We start from the raw sequence: 18928 nt of genomic DNA, 5'->3' as shown, positions 1-18928 counted from the left end.
GATGAAGCTTTTTTCAGACAGCTAAAAGAAGTTTCCCAATCACATGCTCTGGTTGTCATGCAGGACTTCCATTGCTCTGACATCTGCTGGGAGGGCAATAAAGCAGTGAACAGGAAATCCAGGACGTTTTTGGAGAGTGTCAAGGACAACTTCCTGGTGTAAGTTTTGGAGAGGCCAACTAGGGAACATGGTCTTCTTGACTTGGAAAGGAAAGGAAGGAAGAGCAGCAGTATAAGGACCTTGGACGTCAGAAAAGCAGACTTTGACAAGATCCCCAAGGAGGCCGGTTGGAAGGGGAAAGGAGTTGAGGAGAGTTGGTTGTACTTTGAAGAAACCTTATTGAGGGAATAGGAATGAATCATCCTGATGCACAGGAAGACTAGCAAGTATGGCAGAAGACCAGCTTAGCTTAGCAGGGAACTCTTCAGTGAGCTAAAACAAAAAGGAAGCTTAGAAGAAGTGGCAATTTGGACAAACGACTAGAGAGGAGTATAAGAGTATTGCTTGGGTAAGCAGAAAAGCTAAAGTGCAATTGGAGTTGCAGCTAGCAAGGGATGTGAAGGGCAACAAGAAGGATTTCTACAAGCATGTCAGAAACAAGAGGAAGGTCAGGGAGAGTGTGGATTCCTTACTGAATGGGGAAGGCAACCTAGTGACAAATGATGTGTAAAAGGCTGAAGTACTCAATCCCTTATTTATCTCAGATTTCACAGGCAAGGTCAGTTCCCAGACTACTGTACCTATCAGCCCAGTTTGGGGAGGAGGTGAGCAGCCAGCAGTGGCAAAAGAACAGGTTAGGGACTATTTAGAAAAGCCAGATGTGTACAAGTCCATGGGGCCAGATGCGATGCACCTGAGGGTACTGATGGAGTTGGCTGATGTGATGGCAGACCCACTGGTCATTTTCTTTGAAAACTGGTGGAAGTCGGGAGAGGTCCCAGATGACTGTAAAAGGGTAAATACAGGGCCCATCTTTAAGAAAGGGAAAAAGGAGGATCCAGGGAACTACAGTCCAGTCAGCCTCACCTCAGTCCCTGGAAAAATCAGGGAACAGATCCTCAAGGAATCCATTTCTAAGTACTTAGAGGAGAAGAAGGTAATTAGGAACAGTCAGCATGGATTCACCAAGGGGCAAGTCATGCCTGACCAACCTGTTTGCCTTCTATGATAAGATGACTGGCTCTGTGGATGTGGGGAGACAGGTGGATGTGGTGTACCTTGATTTTAGCAAAGCTTTTGATACAGTCTGCCATAGCATTCTTACAGGCAAGTTAAGGAAGTACAGGTTGGATGAATGGATGGTAAGGTGGATATAAAAATGGCTGGATGGTTGGGTTCAAAGGGTAGTTATCAATGGCTTGATGTCTAGTTGGCAGCCAATATCAAATGGAGTGCTCCAGCATTCAGTCCCGGGGTCAGTTTTGTTCAATATCTTATCAACGACCTGTAAGATGAGATGGAGTGCACTCTGAGGAAGTTTGCAAATGATACCAAGCTGGGGGGGACTAGTGGATATGCTGGAGGATAGGGCTAGGATTCACAGTGACCTAGACAAATTGGAGGATTGGACCAAAAGAAATCTCATGAGGTTCAATAAGACCAAGCGCCAAGTCCTGCACTTAGGACAGAACAATCCCATGCGTTGGTACAGACCGGGAGTGGACTGGTTAAGCAGCAGCTCTGCAGAAAAGGACCTGGGGGGTTACAGTGGGTATGAAGCTGAATATGAACCAACAACGTACTTGTTGCAGAGAAGGCTAACCGGGCTGCATTAATAGGCACGTTGCCAAAGATTGAGGGAAATGATTCTTCACCTCTGTTCAGCACTGGTGAGGCCACATCTGAAACACTGTGTCCAGTGTTGGACCCCCATCTATACAAAGGATGTGGACAAATTGGAGAGTCCAGTGGCGGGCAACAAAATTGATTAGGAGCTAGGGCACATGACTTGTGAGGAGAGGCTGAGGGAACTGGGCTTATGTAGTCAGGAAAAGAGGTGACTGAGGCGGGATTTAATAGCAGCCTTCAACTCCCTGAAGGGTGGTTGCAAAGAGGATGGAGCTGGACTGTTCTCAGTGGTGGCAGATGACAGAACAAGGAGCAACGGTCCCAAGTTGCAGCAAGGGCGGTTTCGATTAAATATTAGGAAAAATGCTGTCATGAGGAATGCAGTAAAGCATTGGAGCAGGTTACCCAGAGAGGTGGTCGAATCCCCACCCTTGGAATTTTTTAAGACCCAGCTTGACAAACCTTGGCTGGCATGATCTAGTTGGGGATGGTCCTCCTTTGAGCAGGGGGTTGGACTACATGACCTGAGGTCCTTTCCAACCCTAATTTTTTATAAGTCTGTTATTCTAAGACTCCCTCCTTCCTTTTTCATCTTTAATAATTCTTTCATCTCCATGTTTTTTTAATTCAGACTGGCCTGGAAGCACTAAAACACCAAGGATGTTTTGTAGATATTTTCCTATTCAGTTTTGGTAATATCATCAGGTCAGGTAACCTTGATAAAGATGTATTTCAGTTTGAGTTTGAATATGTAGCTCATCTTTATTATTATGTATTTGAAGATAAACACATGGCACACTTGACAAAAATTGAAGACCATTAATACAGTATATTCCTTGTTGGAAGGACTGTTGACTGACCAGATCTGTAAGACTCCTTTCCTTTACTGCAGTCTGGGTCAGTTCTGTAAAGCTCAAGTAGGCTCCTGCCCTGCAGCCCTTGTTAAGTGCAGCTGACCCAGTTACAGTAATCAAGGCCAGGTGACCCCCAGTCCCTTCGCTGTGATTGATCCTGGAGCCGCTTTTCAAGAACTCCTCCAGCCTTTGAGCCTTGTTGCACAATATGCTTGTCTTCGGTCTCTGAGGAGCTCTGGTCCTAGCAACATCTCTAGCTTTTGTGGTTCCTGACCCTGCTTTGGCTTGCTCTTGGACTTTGCACTGTGGCTCATTCTTCAGATTTGGTAATTAGGTTTCTGATTTCTGGCTCCTGGCCCTACCTTGGCATTTCACTCCTGATTTGTGGCTTCTGACCCCTACTTCTGCAACTCCCAGTTCTACCCTCTTCCCACGTGGCTGATGAGAGTTCAGGTATTGGTGTGGTCCCCTCTCCATTACTTTGATATTGTCAGGATAATTTTTAAATGGCAGTTTATCTGTGGGGGAAGTTTTATATAGTTGCTGGCTGTACTAGAATTTATTCATTCCACAGTTTTCAGGCTCCCCAATGCTCTTCTAAAATAGTGTGTGAAATATGGTTTGTCATTTCCAGCTAATGATAATAAGAAATTCAACTTTGCAAACTGAGATTCTCTGTTGTCCAAGCTGAGTGCTTTCTTGGAAGTTGACCCATCTGATCTTGAAAGTCCTCTGGAAGGTGAGGTTTATGTGAGGAATTTCATGCAAAGAAGTGTGTCTTTCTCTTTTCATGGTTTCTCTCTGCTGTATGAGAAGATGAAAAGTTGAACAGGCATGGCTTTGCCTGGGTGAGACTTCAGGTAGTTGCTCCTGGTAGAGACCGACTAGATTTTAAGTTCAAAGTCTCTCCACTTCATGTGGTCCTGATCGTTTGCTGGCAATGTGGAGAGCTAGGGGAAGTGGATCACTCATTCATCAAAGGAAAACAGACTTTTCTAAGAGATAGATCTCTCTTATGAGTTCTTCAGCTTTTGTGTAAAGGGATACTATTTGAAGGCACTGATGGACTGACCCTTGCTATGGTATCTGGTCACACTTTCCATAGATCAGGTCCAAGAATAAATGCATGGATCCAAGGACTGGACAAACATGGAATTTCCTTCCCAGAGGGAATTACTAGATTCCCAAATTGGAATGAAAAATTGAAAACTCTGATTATTTTTCAGAAAACCATATCACTTCTGAATATTTTCTGCATATTTTTTAATATTTTCAGAAAATAATTTCATGTTTCATATTATTGAAATGTTACCTTTTGATAAATTGCTATCAAACTGTGACAAAGATGAAATGTCAGGTTTGCAGAACCAGCACTTTCTGGTGAAATTTTTTCAGGTGGAAGCATGTTGATTAGCTCTATTACCTCACGTACGGGACAAGCCTGTCAACTTTAAGACAGCAGCTCTCTTCATTCCTTCCCTCCTTCCAGTTTATCTATACTTTTTTTTTTTCTTCCCATTTCACTTTTTTGCTTCTATTCTTTTTGCCTTTTATCTTACCAAAAGTTGTAATAGGACTAAGAAAGTGTGTTAAATATTCCAGTTCTCTTTCTGCTAGTGTAATAAAGCAGCAGTGTGTGTTTTTTATCAGGCAAACCACTAGTAATGGGAAAAAAACACGTTTGTTTTATAAATGTCCCTGATTTGGTTGTCGAAGAACTTAAGCTTTGGACAAGTGGTGTGTCCTACTGTTTGGTGCACCCGACTAAGAGTCTGCTGACCTGGTTTCTGTTCCTTGCTCTGTTAGTCCTGGGTAAGTAATTCCATTTCTATGAATTTAGGATTCCCCATCTATAAAATGGAGAAACCGCAGCTGCCTTTGTAAGACACTCTATGATTAGCTTATGTCCAGTTGTATGTAGGACAAGACCTTTTTCAACATTTTGCCAAGTGTTCTGCATTTGAAACAATAGACAGGATCTTCCTAACCAAAACAGTCGCGCACACTTTTGCGCATGACAAATCCAATCGCGCAGAGGCACAATGAGGACTGCGTTCTTGAAGCTGTGCTTATATCTATGTGGAGTACTTGAAAGGGCTTCAGAAGCAGTCTGCATGTGTTGGTGGCACACTGCACCTTTGTGTTTTGTGGTCCTGTGTCCAGCTCTTCAGGATTAACGCAACCTCTTTTTACTTTGGTTTGTCTTCTTTCCAGAGGAAGGAGTCTGTGAACAGACAGCTTTTACCAGAATCTCAAATGTTAAAAATAATTGCAAGTGCTCAAGTCACCACCCAAATCTTTCAGAAGACTTGAAAGGCTACCAGATTACTGTTCAGGGATTGGGTTCTGCTAGGCAATGGTATGGTCTGTGTCTGTATACTTCTTTTTGAATGCCATTTGAGAAGGGAATAGCAGGTTAAGGAAGCAGCATAATAGGGGATGCTGTTTACTAGCCTTAGTTAGACAGTACAGACAAATGGAAATAGTAAGTTGTTCAGTCATCCACTATAATCCTTACTGTGTTCTCAGTGCCACGTTAGAGGGTCTTGAAAAGATTCCTGGGAAATTTCCTGCAAAATATGCATTGGATGTGTTCATGCTATTATTACTAGTTAGCCAATGAGAGTGACCTCACCATAACAGTTTAAACCTCCAGACACAATCCTGGGGACTGTCGTGAAATTACTACTGGAATGGCTGAGAAACTGCAAATAAAAGTGCTGAGGAACTTTTATTATCTATCAGAGATGGACAGACATAATCTTTTCCTCATAATGTTAAATCGTCAGCAGGAATGTAGTATTACATGTAGATTTGCACCTGGGGGAAGAGGGTACACAAATACAAGTGCTGGAGGAGAAGAGTATATGTTCATATCAACCAACATGGAAAAACCTTGTTCATACTCTCATGTTATAGCTGATTTTACTCTTGTTGTAAGCTGGACTGAGCCTTTGTTGGGAAGGATGGCTTATAAATTAAATAAACAAGCAAATACATAAATAAGATTAACTTCCCAGTGAGAAGTAATAATTTCTGCTTCTCTGACTAGTGTCATATTGCCAAATGATGCCAAGAATATAGATTTTTTTTGCACAAAAACACTTTATCTGAAAGAGAATGAAGATTGTCAAACATTATTTTTGATAAAAGAATGTCAGTTTTGACAACCTGAAAAAAAACCTCCCCTAAACAAACCAAAAAAAAAAAAAAAGAGTCCCCTCTCCTGTAATTTTTCATTTATAAATAGTAAGCTTTCCTCCCCCCCCCCCTTTTTTTTTTTTTTTTGAAAGGAAGGAAGAAAGTAGTTCTTCCCAAACTACCTTAATTAAAATAAAGCTTCAGGGAGAACTGGAATTTCCCAACAGGAAAATGTCTAAAGTGAATATTTCCCATGAGCAGTTTAAGATTTGTAACCCTTTTACCCATCCCCACCTTCCCCTAAAAAAACCCGTAAAACACAGTTAATAGCAGCAGCAGCTGGCTCAGAAATGCCAAGAGGATAGTGAAGCCCTGCTCTGCAGTAGTTTCATTGTTATATGAGCCAAAAAGAAGGCAGCTTGACTTAATTCCAGCATGAGAGCACAGAGCTAGTGACTAGGGACCATGCAGGAACGGGAAACCACATCTACTTGTTAGTAAATTGAGCATCTTTGATCTCAAGGAAACTGAGAAAAGAAAATAGGTGTGGAAACCTATTATGCTGTGTGTTACTCATTTTTTTGCAACGTGAAACTATTTTAAAGGGTTGGAGAAGAGTGCAAACAGGCACTCGCAGTCTGCCTTTCACTGCAGCTCTCCATCACCCCAGCTCAGCCTCAGAATACAAATTCTGCCCCTCTGTCCTGCATTGAACTCCTGTCCCCATTCAGCTGTTTCCCATCCCTCTTTTACCCAGAATGCTCTTATCTACAAATCTGTTCCCTTTCCCTGGGCAGAAACATGCCAGTTTTTGCCCCATCTCACTTAAGACCATCCTGGAGTGGTAGGGGAGATGGTCATGTGTGCACTGTGCTATGCAACTAAAGTTCACACACTGGTCTTGATGAGTCTAGCATCTGGAGTTGCACTAAGAAACTATTTATTTTTACTTCAGCAGCTTAAGCTTTCTGATTTACCTATAATCCTTACATTACACGTATAAGAATATACATCTTTTTCCTCTTAACTTATTCTTTGGTCTGACAAATTTGCATTTGAACAGGAAAGAGAGTCTCTATGTATGAACCAGAAACTTGATATTTGCTCATTAAATTAATACCCACTTAACATACCAACTTCCTCATGATGGTAAAATAGAGGAGTTACTCTAGAATTTTAATTGGTTTAATTTCTAGACTGTCAGGGTATTTAGTGAGCAATTGGCACTAATGTATTGAACCTCAGCATGATGCTATATTTTAATACTAGGTGATATAAATTATTTCCTGCCCCAAATGTTCTTTATATAGAAAACTAGAAAATAAGCCTAAAGATATGCATTTAATGGATTTCTAAATGTATCTTGAACAAGATAAAACTTCATATATGTTATTTCCACTTCCCTGTCTTGCCTCTTCCCCTTTTAAAAGACAAATCTTTGTGATTTTTTTGGGGAGTAGAAGAAAAATGATTTGTGGTAAAACCATGATCCAGGATTTTTCAGAATTGAATGCAGATTTTTGAATGCCTTTAAGTGCCCATGCTGAGGTGCATGTAAAAGTACTTCATTTTTTTCAGGTGTTACTATTCAGTGCTATTGGAAAATGGGACCTGTGCATGGTACTCTCCAGATAATTACTCAGCATCACTGGTCACTTCTTAAATGTAGGGTAACAATGGCAATAACTAGGAATATAGGACTAAAAAGTAACCTTCAGGGCCATAGGGTCCAGAGCCTGACATTTTCAGGCAGGCAGTTCCAACAAATGCCTAAAACAGCCACTTCATACCCTTGCTCACAACTATAAGGAGCTCTTTAATTGAAATCCAGTACTGCAAAAAGAAATCCATCGTGGTCATTGGGAGGTGACTTGGTAAACACCTTTTTCCAATAAGAACAATACATCTTGATTAAGGAATCACTTTGACTTTACGGTGACTAATGTTTGAGTCCTAGTGTGGCTCTGTACCAGAACATACTGTGTTCTTTCAAAATAAAGAAATATAAAGGCAAAGCAGGGATGCAGAGCATAGGCACATATGCTCCACTTTCCTGTTGCTTCTCCTCAACATTCGCGGCTAGCTTGTGCTATTTACAGTAGTCAATTTATTAATATTAAATTATCTCTTCTGAAACAAAACATTTGGCCATGCAACCCAAAAGGCTCAATACCAGCCGCCTCTTCCAGCATCCACTCAGAACAGTACAATGGGGCAGATGAAGTCAAATTGTCATAAAGAAAATGACGTGAATACTATTTATTTCATTATGCGGGGGGGGGGGGGGTTGTCGTCTCACTCATTGCTTCCTGTAGTGGATTAAGCAATATGACAAATGCCTCTCATCTGTTCTCTCATCTTCTTCCCAGGAGCAAAATATGTGCTGTAGGATTTTTTCATTAAATCTATAGCCAAGTGGGTATGCACTGTATGTGTTTCGGCAAGATCAAAGAGAGGTGACTTGCACTTATAATTAGGGGCCTACCTAAATCCCAGCGAGCTGGAGGGATTTTTGTGGGTTGCTCATGGCGCTGATTTTTGCGGTTGTCTTATGGCGAGCCCCCGCCCCCTCTGCCACTGATTGGCCAAGGGGCCCTAGCAGCCCTGCCCATTGTTGCTGATTGGCTGAGAGGGGCCATTGGCTTGTCTTCAGAATACTGCACCGCTGCAGCATTGCATCTGGCTTCTTAAAAGACGGCACCGAAACCCTTTCGCCTTCCTGACTGGCACCTTCACTACGTCTGTCACTAGCTCAGCCTCTCAGTAGCATTCTCTCAAACCACGTGCTCTATGGCTGCAGGGATTGCCATGCTTTCTTTGTATTCCGGAAAGATTTTACTTATTTTTGGGCGATTCTGTACAAAATCGCAGGAAATACTTTTTTTTTTTTTTTTTTGCAGTGATCATGGAAATCACGCAAAACCGTGATTTAAGTGGGTCTGTACTTATAAATGAAAGGTGGTTTGTGACAGTCCTACAGACAAGAATTGAGAGAAACTCAATTGCGTTGGCAGATCACAGCATCAAGAGCTCTGAGCTCATTAGGATTTCTCATGATGGTTGTAAAGCCAAAAGTTGCCATAAATGAAGTGTGCAGCTTAAATCTTTACTGTCAGTTCCCCCTGTTTCCCAGAACTTTTGTAAGATTTTCACTTCCATCCTATTTGTCTGAGGTCACGAAGGATCTTACTAGCTTATATATGTTAGTGAGCTTGCAAATCATACAAGTATGTGTTGCATGCCTTCTCAGTGGAAAGGAAAGGATTTTTAGGGTGACATCTTTTTTTGGGTACCAACTGTGTATTTGGGATAAAGTTGGACAAGCTTTAAAATGTAAGACATTTTTCCTCTGATTATAGGAAACTAGACATAGAAAGTTAAGCACAGTGTAGGGAAGGGGCAGAAAGAATTTCTTAGGTGTTGCAGACACAAGTAGCAAAACTAAAGAAACAGTGCTGGGAGATTAAGGACTATCAAAAGGGGAATGGGGTGGGGTGAGGGGGGGAGTCAGTCTTACGTTCCTTGTTTGGAAAATATTCAAGAATTGGATACATTATAATGATCCATAAATCTAATATCAATGTTTCATCCCCTTGATTCCTACTGTCCACCAGTTGATGAATTTTTGTTCCCCAGTTTGCCTTTTATAGGTGTTTAAGTAGATTTCCCTTGAGCACAGGGATAGTAAGGTCAGAGACAGCGCGGTTGTTCTGTGAGAAACGTGCTCCTCATGGGGTGCACGTGTGTGTGTCTCAGTCCTTTATATTTTTTCTCTGTGTTCATTCTCTTGTGTAGTTGCTATTTAGTTTCATCCACATAGTTGCCACGAGGGCATTTGGTACATTGAATCAAGTATATCACATCTTGGGACAGGCATGTATAGGAACCATGGATTCTGATGGTTTCTTTATGGCAAGTGTTGATAGTGGTGGGAGTAGAAATGTGCTGACAGATTAAGCATTTTTTGCCAAGGCAAGGCTGTGTTTCACCTGGTGTCTGTTGGTCAGTGGAGTTTTTCTGGTAATGAGTTTGGCAAGGTTGGGGGCTGTTTGAAAGTCAGGAGTGGTGGGAATCTCTCTCAAGACCTGATCTTTGTCCTGCATGGGTTGTAATAGTTTGGTGATTCTTCTGGTTGGCTCCAATGTGGGGTAGTAGGTGACCACAAGGGAGGTGTGGTCGCAGGGAGTTTTCTTTTTGTATTGTAGCAGGTTGCTGCAGGCTATTTGGAGCTCTTTCAAATGTGTGGCCTGTTTCTCTACTGGAGCATCCTTGTTGTATAAAGGCACACTTTAGGTTGGTGAGGTGGGTATTGCAGGTGTTATTCCTTGAGCTCTGAGGGCCTGGTTGTAGATAGTAGCTTTTTTGGTGTGCTTGGGATGATTACTGCTCTTGTGGACGTGGGTATAAAGGCATGTGGGTTTTCTGTATATCCTGGTTTTATAGGATGCCATCCTGGATGTGTAGGAGGTTTCAGAGAGAGTTTTTAAATGAGGGATGGTGGTCGTTAAACATGTGGTAGAAGTCGATAAGTGAGTCCAGGTGTTCAGTCCAAATATCATCTATGTAATGCAGGTGCAGTGCAGGTTTGGTGCAGTTTTCTAGATATTTTTCCTCCAGGTGGCTCATGAACACGACGGCATATTGGGGGGCCATCTCTGTGCTCATAGCTGTGCCTGTGGTTTGGAGAAAGTGATAATTGTTGAAAGTGAAGTTGTAATGGAAGAGGATGATTTGTGCAATGTGCTGCAAATCTGAGTCTAGTCCATGTTCCTAAAGGTATTTCAGGTAAGTAGCTGTGCCTTCTTGGTGTGGGATGTTAGTGTATAAGCTTGTAATATCCATGTTTTCAAGTCTGGCCTTCTTGGGGATGTGGCAGAGTTTCTGGATTCTGTTTAGGAAGTCTGCGGTGTCTTGTAGGAACTTTGCGCTTTGAGTGACAAGTGGCTTCATGATATTTTTTATGAATCCTGATAGCTCTTCAGTGAGGATATCACAGTTGGATATGATGAGTCTGCTGGGGTTGCTTTGTTTGTGGATCTTTGGGAGCATATAGAAAGTTTCTGGGGTGGGGGAATTGAGGATGAGTGTGTAACCCAGGTGATATGCGGAAGGTACCCCATCACCAGTTGAATGGTGGTGTGTGTATGCTATGGGGAATGTGGCTACTTAACTGAGGTCAGCTCACATCCTTTCCCTACAGAGCAGAAACCCACGACACCCAGTGATATTTAACTATGTACAAGTTTAATGAATACAAAATAATATAAAACTTATAACTGTGACCTTATATACATATATATGCATGTACAGATGTTATTTGCAAATATAGGTTTACACAGGCAATAGCTCTTTTCAACTTTGAACTCGGGCTCAGGCCTAGCCTCCGTGGCCTTCTGATTAGTCTGCAGTGGGACCTCTAGGCAGCAGGCAAAGGAGCACTTAATGTTATAAAACACAGGTTAATTAACAAATCAACAACAGGAATAGCTGGCAGTGATGGGACAATAATTGAATATACACAATCAGGTTACATCAGAAGTGTCACAAACATACAGATAACCCATACAATAAATTCAGATATAAAACAGCTTGTAATCCTCTCCCAATACAATAATAAGGATGCAGGGTTACAACAAGAATCCTAACGATATGAGAAAGCAGAACACAACAATGGCACAGCTGCTGTGCCCAAAGAAGAAATGACAACCCGGGAAAGGACCCTGTTACCTGATAAAACATCATTACCCTCTACCAGGTCACTCAACTAGGAAGGGCCCATAACCCTGAAACCACCCTTAACAAACAGGGGCCCTAGACTTCCCTCTGGTCCCAAGGGCAAATCATTCCCTCCTGTTAGGGGCTTCCCCTTGATTGCCCGCAGTAGCACTGCTCCCCTGTGGGAATCCCCATTCCAGGTAACTCGTGACTCCCAGCGTGCTCCCACACAGGGTGTTGACCTGTCTGGTCACCGCTTGTGGCAGTAAGGGCTGAGCTGCCTCATGCAGCCATCAAGGCCTGTCAGCCCTCTCCAGCCCTGTGCACTGATGGCTCCTGCCTTGTGCAGGGTGGGGGACCCACACTGCCTCATGCAGCCATGGTGTCCCATCAGTCCTCCAAGCCCAGTGCACTGAATGGGGCTCCTTCCCCATGCAGGGATGGAGACCTGCGCTGCCTCATGCAGCCATGGCGATCCCTTCAGCTCACCAAGCCCCATGCACTGCTCTGTGCACTGAAGGGGCTCCTGCCCCATGCAGGGATGGGGACCTGCACTGCCTCGTGCAGCCGCCAAGGTCCTGTCCACTCCCAGACCCTCGCCAGCCCTGTGCCTCATGCAGAGTAGGGCACCGGTGCTGCCTTTTGCAGCCACCGAGGTCTCTTCAGCTCTCCACTGTCCCCATGCACCGCTCTGTGCACTGAAGGGTCTGGATTCCTGCCTCATGCAGGGTTCGGGACCCATGCTGCCTCATGCAACCATATGGTCCCTTCAGCTCTCCACTACCCTGTCCACCGCTTTGTGCACTGAAGGGACTGAACCTCTGCCTCATGCAGGGATGGGGACCCGAGCTGCCTCGTGCAGCTTTGTGACCCCTTCAACTCTCTACCAGCCCCATGTATCGGTCTGTGCACTGAAGGGGCTGGACTCCTATTTCATGCAGGGTTGGGGACCTGCACTGCTTTGTGCAGCCGCCAAGCCCCATCCACCCTCCGGATTCTCCATGCACCGACCTGTGCACTGTCACTGCGCTCTTTCCATAGCAGCTGGGATGCAGTTGCCTGCTGCTTCTTCCCCACTGGAGGCATCTTCGAGGCGCTTCTGGGGCAACCTGTCCACCCTTCCTGGTCAGCTCAACCAGCTCTTCTACAGCCCTCGTCTTTGTCGTCCCTCGTTGAAAGTTCCCATGTGCTGGGCACGCAAGCTTTTTATTCTTTCTGGAGGCTCCGTCCCCAGATTAGGAATGGACCAATGAGGAAGCCTGAGGGGTTAGTTCCCTTTCAGGTCCTCTCTTTCACCTTGCCCCTGGGCCAGGGTGGGACTGCCTTACCCTGTTTGGTGGGGAAGGAAAAACTGCCATCACTAATGCAGCCCAAGCCCTTTGGGCTCAAGCTAACAGTTCGGGCTGCCAGTGAGCCCACCGGCCAGCCTGCCAGAAGTGAAAGCAGTTTTTCCTGAAGCTGGCATGGGAAGGATTTAAGGATATTTTCCAGTTCCAAAGAAAATTCTTGTGTGGGCGCCTCTCCGAGTCCTTTGTAGTATTTTGTGTCCGAGAGCTGACTGTCACTTCCATTGATGTAGTCTTAATGGTTGAGGATGACTAACTCTACCTTTTCTCTGCTAGTTTGATTATTATATTGTTGTTGGATCTTAGACTGCATGGCTTTTCTCTTTGAGGGAAGTAGGTGGTTGTGGTTCTGGCTCCAGTTGAGAATTTCACTATTGACTTCCTCCTGAAACGGTCAATGTAGTAGTCCAGTGTGTTGTTACGTTCGCTCGGAGGTGTCCAGTCTGATGTTTTATTATTATTTGTTTTCTCAGTTGTGGCAGGGGGGTCACTACAGGTGATGGTGTCCTGGTTGTAGAAGTATTCTTTCAGGCACAGTCTGTGAAATAATTCTTCTAATTCTCCACATATTAGTATTTTGTCAGGTTTTTTCTCTGGGTAGAAGCTTAAGCCTTTGGGGAGTACAGATATTTCAGGTTGGGATAGGTTGATGTTCATATTTTGAGTGCTCTGTGCTCCATTTTTCTTAATAGAGTGCACAGCTTTCCAAAATGACCTTTTCCTACTAGATTTATTGGTGTGTGAGTGTGAAATACAGGCACCAAGTACCCATAGTGACGGATGCAATCCAAACGCTAGGTAGTATATTGTACAGAAATTATTTGGTGTCAAGGAGTCTGACAGTGGTCTGCTGTATTCATTGTCTGCTTTCTAGCCTATGTGTTGGAGATGGAATAAGATCTGGGCCATCACCTTGGCAGACTTTAGTACTCTGTGTACTAGTGTTCGGTCTATCTGGGGTATGGGGTGAACTTCTACAGGGTATGTGAGAGGAAGGGACAGGAGAGCAGGAGGAGGAAAAGAGGAAATAAAAATGGAGGAAAAGGGAAGAAAAACTAAAAATGAAGAGCAACTCTGCAATGTTACTTTAGTTGTTGGAAAGACCTCAGTATGTTTTTAGTGATGCAAAATGTTTTTTATTATTTGTATTAACAAAGTTAAACTTAGAAAAGGGGCATGTGACCTATAACTTTGGGACCTACTGCTAAATACCAGAAAAAACTGTATTGGGGGTGAGGGAACGCGGCAGGCCAAATATACGCACACAAACAAATGAGCTTTAGCTTAAGGCACCTGTCAGAACCCTGCTGATGTAGCAAGTGCAGAAAAATATTTGACTTCAGCCATCTTTCCTAAAACGTGTCCTGTTGTAGATGGTGGGAATGTTCCGTTTTTTAGTTGTTTAAATGCTTTAGGGTCCATATTTAAGCGAAAGGCTCAATTTTTATGCCTTACAGTGTGTACCCCTCCACTGGTTCTTCTGCTCACCCTGTGATTCCCAAAGTAAGGAGGTCCATCCAGCTCTTCTTGTAGCATGTGCCTTAGAATGAGTGGAACTTACTCAGGAGCATAAATCTGGAGATAATTGGGCTCTTTCAATGCTTTTTTGTTTTCTGTTGAGAGTTTGAGTTTCTTCTCCCCCCTCAAAGACATCCTCAAGCCCTTCCTTAATTCTTTAGTTTTTGCCCCTTCTTCCAGTGAGCAGCAATGTAACATGGGGTGGGGGAGCAGGGCACATGCCCCAGGCGCCGCTTAAGGGGAGGAGTGCCAGAAGGATGGTGGGGGTGGGAAGGGCATGTCTTGCTTTGTGTGGCTCACGGTGCCTGCACTTTTCAACTGCAGAAAACAGCTGGTGCAGGCAACGTGTGTCACAGAATGCAAGGGACTCCAGGACTTGTAGTTTGTAGCGTGGGAGTGGAGTCCACTGCTATCCTGGGGGGAGAGGTGGAAATGGCCCCAGTTTTTGCTCCCAAAAGCAGCATTTTCCCTGCTTCTGGACATGGGCTTCATCTGCCAAAAGTGGGGTGGGTGAAAATTTCCCACCAGTAGCAGCCAACTCCACTGTCACTCTACAAAACGGATTCCCAGAGCACCTTGCTTGTTCCTGTACCTTGCGAGCCAGAAGGTATAAGGGAAATGGGGTGGGTGGGGGCAGGGAGGGTGAGAGAAAGCTGTCCCAGGCACATTTTTCTATACTGTAGCTCTGCCAGTGGGTGTACACGCTTGAGGAGACTGAGAGCTTGACATAGTTTTAATGTGGTAATGGGTCTTTTTTTTTTTTTTTCCCCCTCCTGGTACTTTTACAAATCATATATTTCCCAGCTTATTAAGTACCTTTGCAGTTAAGTGTATACACATTGCTTTTGTGAGGATCAGATCAATACTTAAAGCTCTGGGTTTCGTTCATTTGCCTGCCTGGTGTCTTTTTTTTTTCCTTCTGTGCTAAGTATGACTCTCTTTCTAACAGTCGCTATTCCTTAACTTTTCCCCTCCCGCTTGCTAGCACAAGGGAGCCTTTGTGGTCCCACTGTAGAGCCTTTTGAATAATCTGATGAATATGAAAACTATAAAAATGTATTTCAATACAGTCAAGCCAATTTGCAGTTGTTTACATGCACAGAACATTAATAATTTTAAAATCCTATTTCTGTTTGTTTAATCCCCAGGGAGAAACATTAATTCTTAATGATTTGTATCCAGACTGTGTAATAATTTATTATAGTACGTCACACACACATTCCTGTGTCTATAAAGGATAACTATTTTAGAATGCCTAATGAAGGAAGTTATTTAAATATCTTTCTCGCCCATAAGAGACTCTTCTGTCTCTGGAGAGAAGGGTTCATGTTCTGGAAATGCACTTTTTTTTAAGCACCTGGGCAAAAATTATGTTAGCCCTGTGACTTGACTTATATTTATAGGGAATCTTGATTTTTCTCTGATAACCACCCCTCCACACCACCACCATATTTTCTGATAAATCCCAGATCTGCACTTTGCAATGAAATACCACTAATATATCTATATCTATATCTTAGTGGTGTTTCATTTAAACACACACACATACATACATACATGCAGAGCTGGGTACAACTAATGTGCAGTTCCTCCCCTCCCCCATGTGTCAGCTGTGCAATCAAAAAAAAAAAGTTTGGGAGGGAGAGGGGGGCAGTGCAAGGCAGGCAAGTGGGAATGGGGGAGAGCTGGATGGCTGGGGGAAGCAGGGAGAGTGCTTGCTGGGTATACATGGGCACATGGGGGAGCCTACCAAGGTCGATCCCAAGGCCCCTGGGCTGGGGGTAGGGGAGTGGGTATGGTACCTTGGTAGAGGAAGGTCTGTCACTTCTGCTGTGCAGCCACAAGAGCCCCAGCTCCAGCCCTGCCCATGCCCATGCCGGGCACCTGTCACTTCCCAGTGCTGCCTCCCCACTGCTGCCTCTCCATGTGTACCTGCCGGCAGGCAGAGGGCACCGAGACAACAGGCAGGTTTCACGGCACATAGCCGCTCAGTCCGTAGCCCCTGGCCACCAAGAGGGAAAGCTCTGAGCTGGTGTGCCATCCTCCTCTGGCCATGTGTATGTACATGTGACACCCCCTGTTTCTAATTGCCTTCCCCTGCTCCCCACAGCCCCTTGAAGGCTGCCAGCTTGCAAGGGGAAACCCTAGGTTTCTCATGTTTTTTCTTCTCCGAAGGAGAAAATCCATGTTTTTCCATGGTGTTTTCCACAATGAGCAGAAAACCCAGATCCCAGCTTATAAAACAGCATGGAGCTATTTATCTATAAGAGATGAAGAAAAGTTTGAAAATTAGATTCTGTTTGATATTATATCAGGTGAAGAGACTTAAGATTATACATATCCATATGTTTCCATCTAGCTTTAATACACCTTTATAGACCTTTAAAACTCATATTATGACTTAAAATTGTTCTCAGATACAAATTACTGAAACATTTCAGAAAGCAACAATCCAACAATTCTGTTGCTGGTCATATTTTTGTCTAAAGGTATAGGGTTTTTTTAGGAAGTGGAGTATATTGCTAGTATAGTCTGTTTTCTTCCTCTGAAACTTCTTGGGGTAAGGCTACCTACTGCTCATGTGCTACGACCATCCGTGGGCAATCGACAGAGGTGACCAAGGGCAGAATGTATCTGTTTCCTTCATTGGGAGGGATGGCTTCTTGCCTTTATGAGTGGACACTGACTTTCCTTTAGAGCCACAAAAATGTCCTTTATTTACCCTTAGACTTGCATTTGCAGTTAAGATGATAGGGGCAACCTTCCTCTACTTAACCCTGATCTCATTTTTTCCCCCCATTAATCTTTATTTCACACATCATGTCAAAACTACAGCCAAAGAGCACATTGGGTTAAGGAATACATAAAATGCATGCAATAAAAATTAGGACAGTGTTTTTTTTTCCCCCCTCGTAGCTAACCAAAATGTTAATTAAAATCTCCCATTCCAACTAGCAATTAAGGGTCTGTGTAGCTAGGAATCAGCAATTATTGGGAAAGCAACCTTTTGAATCCTCTAGGACTTGCTTTCTTCTTAAAAACATAAACAACTTTGATTTTGACCTACATAGCTTCAGACTTTTTTTTTACCTAAATTGTTACACAGGCTATTAATTATAGTGTACTTAAAAATAAATTAGTAACCCATCAGTAAAAATTACATGAAAGGCAACATTAATTCCTGCAACACTAATAGTATGTGTTTGTGATTTACTTTTGTGACAATTACTGTGAATTTTCCTGGAAGATATATTTCTGTGTGGTTAATGTACACAATTTTCAATTTTACTGCCTATTGATTGCTTAATTTTTCATCAGTATTAGGCTATTCTTATAATTTCCTCTGGGTTTTCAGAAATGGCAGACATCAAGGAAAAATTGCAGTGGCTTGTTCTATTTGCTTTTTTGTATTTCCCATTGGACAGTCTCAGGGAAAGGATTGAGTTCAAGTGCACTTGCATTGTGTGTATTTAACTGGCTTCCAACCTTTTTACGATCTGAAAGTATTTTACTGAAGTAATTTTGCTTTTATGTATTTTACCAAGAGAGATGAATTCTAATTGTAAATGGAATCTGTGCAGCTTGAAAAGAAAACCACATCCATTCTGTTCATGGGGAAGTCTGCAAGTTCAAAAGGTAAAGATTAGTTTCTCAGCATGAATGGCATTATTTGAAAACTTAGTTTTTAACTTATAATCATCTGAGGGAAGCGGCAGAAATGTTGTTGCTTAGGTTGTACAGATGGGGTGAAACTTAAACTGCGATTGGAAGCAGTCATGCAATAGCAGCTGGGGACAGACTAGATGATCAATGGATTTCTTCCGTCTCTAATGTTTGAATCCGGACCAAGTATTCAAAGATTTATTTGAAATATGCAATATATACATCCTCTGTATTTTGGCACAGCTGCAGACTTGTCTAACTGAGGGGCCAGGTCCTCACAGGCATAAATCAGCACAGCTCCTTTACTAGAAAAGGAGATGGCACCATTTTCACACCTCCTAAGAGTCTGATCCAGAATATACAATTGCTGCTGAATCCTCAACATTGTTGGAGCCAAATGGTGGGTCAAGAATACGGGCCACTTGAGGCAATTTGGTATCGAGTGCTTGTACAAATATATGCATATATGTTGTGTGCGCGCACATATATTATGTGTATTATACTTGTGACACTGGCAGTCTAGAAACTCAGTGTTCTCAAGATGAATTGGTTCTCATTCTGCTTTCAGGTCTCGCAGTCTCAGCACAGTGGAGTGCTCAAAGGGGCAGGTTTTGTTTTCAGTTCCAGCGCTGTAAATCCAAACTAACATTACAGGCATAAATTAATTTTCACAGCTCTATGTGAGGTAAATTTGAAAATAGTTATTACCATTATAATGTCTACTGCAGTGTCCCAGCTGTTGGTAAATGCTTTCTGAGTTACTGCAGTTAATTTGTATAATAAAGGTGAGGGGAAAGCTGTTATACGATTCCTTTTAATGGTAACTACTACACTCTTATACCTGTTTTAACCAGTAAGAAAGCTCAGAGAGAGGATTTTGTCAAAGAGACAGTGCAAATGCTG

General features: G+C 43.1%; 1 protein-coding gene across 1 annotated transcript in view; it reads left to right on the top strand.

The window, feature by feature from the left end:
- Positions 1–2840: 2840 nt before the first annotated feature.
- GALNT17 (polypeptide N-acetylgalactosaminyltransferase 17) overlaps positions 2841–18928 on the top strand; it is a 362022-nt gene continuing 345934 nt past the window's right edge. Inside the window, exon 1 of the mRNA XM_019493493.2 lies at positions 2841–2968. The gene's annotated coding sequence lies outside the window, so the exon portion shown is untranslated. The remainder of the gene's footprint in view (positions 2969–18928) is intronic.

The sequence above is a fragment of the Alligator mississippiensis genome, chromosome 14 (genome assembly GCF_030867095.1).
Source record: "Alligator mississippiensis isolate rAllMis1 chromosome 14, rAllMis1, whole genome shotgun sequence".
Taxonomy (NCBI): Eukaryota; Metazoa; Chordata; order Crocodylia; family Alligatoridae; genus Alligator; species Alligator mississippiensis.
This window is presented reverse-complemented; position numbering and strand designations above follow the sequence as displayed.